Genomic DNA, 3,057 nt, shown 5'->3' with positions numbered 1-3,057 from the left:
TGAAACAGCACATAAAAAAGATCATACATCATGATCAAGTGGGGTTCATCCCAGGAACACAAGTGTGGTTCAACACATGCAAATCAATGTGATACTTCACAACAAGAGAAAGGACTAAAACCACATGATAATCTCAATAGATGCAGAAAATGCACTTAATAAAATTCAATGGAGAACTATAAAACATTGATGAAGGAAATTAAAGAAGTTTCTAAGAAATGGAAAGATACCCCATGCTCCTGGATTGGAAGAATCATTATTGTTAAAATGGTCATACTGCCCAAAGCAATCTACAGATTTAATGTGATCTCTATCAGATTACACAGGACACTTTTTATAGAATTTGAACAAATAATCTTAAATTTATATGGAATCACAGAAGACCCAGAATTGCCAAAGCAATATTGAAGAAAAAGAATGAAGCTGGAGGAATAACCCTCCCAGACTTCAGACAAAACTACAGAACTACAGTCACCAGAACAGAAATGTATTGACATAAATACAGGCATATGGATCAGTGGAACAGACTAGAAAGCCCAGAAATAAACCCACAGACCTACAGTCAATTAGTCTTTGACACAGATAGGCAAGAAAATACAGTGAGTAAAGACATTCTCTTCAACAAATGGTGCTGGGAACACTGGACAGCAGCATGTAAATCAATGAAGTTAGAACAACTCCCACACACTATACACAAAAATAAACTCAAAATGACTTATAGAATTAAATATAAGACAAGACAATGTAAATCTCCTAGAAGAAAACCTAGGCAAAACATTCTCTGACATAAATCATAGCAATGTCCTCCTAGGGCAGTCTACCCAAGCAATAGAACCCCTAGACACCTCTTCATTCCACGATTCCACAGTGTTCAAAGCAGTAATTCACTTGTGCAGCTGGGTAATAAGCCACAGCTGCCAGATCACTGGGCTTTTCTAGATTTCTTGGAATGTCAAAGAAATCCAGAAAAGTCATTAGCTATTTGAAGAAATCTTTGGTATCTCATTTTACAGTTAAATTATTTATTCCATTTTTCTAAAATTCAATACTGATTATATTAAAGCATAATCATACAGACATCATTTTCAGGTGTACCCACTACACTTTTTTCTTATCATTATAAACAAATTTCTATTAATCAAGAAGTTACAATGAATTACAAATTATGTGCTAGGAAATGAAGCAGATACATAATATGTGAAAAAGAGCAATCTTTATGGTAGTTTGGAATCTAGATGGACACATAAGTACTATGTTGTACCATCAAACAATTACTTGGTTTTGTGTTATATTCCAGATATATAAAAGAAGTTCCAAGAGAAGAAATCTTGTGTGACTAGAAACATGACATAGCTTTGCACCTGAAGGACACTCAATAAATACTAAAGGAGGGAACAAATGAATGAACAAGAAGAACCAGCATAGCTGTGCAGATACATAGTATTGAGCAGGGTTTTCAACAACCAGCAACACAAAATCTGCTTCTCGCCAAAGAAGAGCCCTCAAGTCTAAATACACACCTGAAATATTTCATTGAGTCTAAAGGCACATATTTGTTTTCATGTCTCAGCTTCTCAGAAATTGATGAGATGCCATAATTTAAAGAGTAGCATTTTTTTCTTTCTTATAGTTAAAATAAATGTGTATCTCATGCCTCTTAAATTTGATCAAACATATCGATTGACTCTAAACAAATGTTATTGTGTGTAAGATGATTTCAAAATTAATCACTTAATACATGCAAATTTAGATCCCTAATTATAACTTTTAATATTCATAACAGCTCAAAAACCTAATGAAAACTTGGGATGTCAAATTCTGTGAGTTCTAATTCTTAACATTTCAAAACATAAAACAACAAAATTACAACAACTACAAACTCATACAGCACATCTTAAAATCTAGAGCATGCAGAATCTGCAATGTTACTGCAAACGGTGCTGTGAGGTAAATAACCGCAGATACTGTAAACAAACCTGTTATAGAAACAAAGAAGATATTCTTTCCTTTTTATACTAAAAGGTGGAAAGCTGGGGAAAAGAAAATAATTTTTGTTGCTATAATTTTATCTATAAATAAAAGAATAAAATACTGACCATCTTAACATGAAGAAATTTTACTGAAAAAAATAGAAATGTGTTAACTTCACATTAATGAATTTCATATTCATTTATAAATTACTCTAAAGGAAGACTCACACAATCAACATAATGCAGTAACATAAAACAAGCAACCTGCTATATTTTATTTTGACCGGGGGAGATGCCATTTTTTTAAAAAGGAAGCAATGAATTTGCCAATGTCAGACTATTATCAGGCAGCTAGGGAAACATTTTATAGTCTACTGGAAAAGTGCAAACAGGCATGAGTTAAACTGCTGACACAACCTTAGTACAGCGTCCTATTCTAATTAGTATAGGAAGTTACATCAAGGAGAGAGCTTCCCTACCAATTTTTTTTTATCATTATCAGCCTTAATATCTGGATAGAAAAGGATATGAACTAGTGAAACGTTAAATAATTAAGGGAATAATAAACCTTAAATCTGTAGGAGAATCTGCATTTATCTATGAACCTACAGTTATGTATGTGTGTATAGGAATTTCTCATAAGAATTACATAGTGAATCTGACTTTTGCTATGTACAGGGGTAGCTAGTCACTTAGTATTTTTAGCCTTAAGATTCATCACTAGAAAATGAAATAACACTTGTTGAGTTTCTGCAATATGCCCATCACTGTGCTAGATGTTTTATGTAAATTATCTCAATCTCCAAAAGAATCCTACCAGATAATTAGTATTTACTTCACATAACCAAAACTCATTCACCTAAATTTGATTCCACTGGCCAAGTCAGCCAAATCCCAAAGCTCTTTTCCTTTACTACATGGTACTATGTATATATAAACATGAATGTGCACAAATACTGTCCACTACATGAATCATGACATAGCAATGGGACAGCTAGAGACTACTGTCTACTTTTTTTTCTACATAACACACTTCTGTAGTGAGAATCAGTTCATTCATCATTAAGGGATAAGGTCAGTATAATGT

Source organism: Camelus dromedarius, chromosome 35 (assembly GCF_036321535.1).
Source record: "Camelus dromedarius isolate mCamDro1 chromosome 35, mCamDro1.pat, whole genome shotgun sequence".
NCBI classification, from domain to species: Eukaryota; Metazoa; Chordata; class Mammalia; order Artiodactyla; family Camelidae; genus Camelus; species Camelus dromedarius.
The sequence above is the reverse complement of the archived record's forward strand: the minus strand, read 5'-3'. Positions refer to the sequence as shown.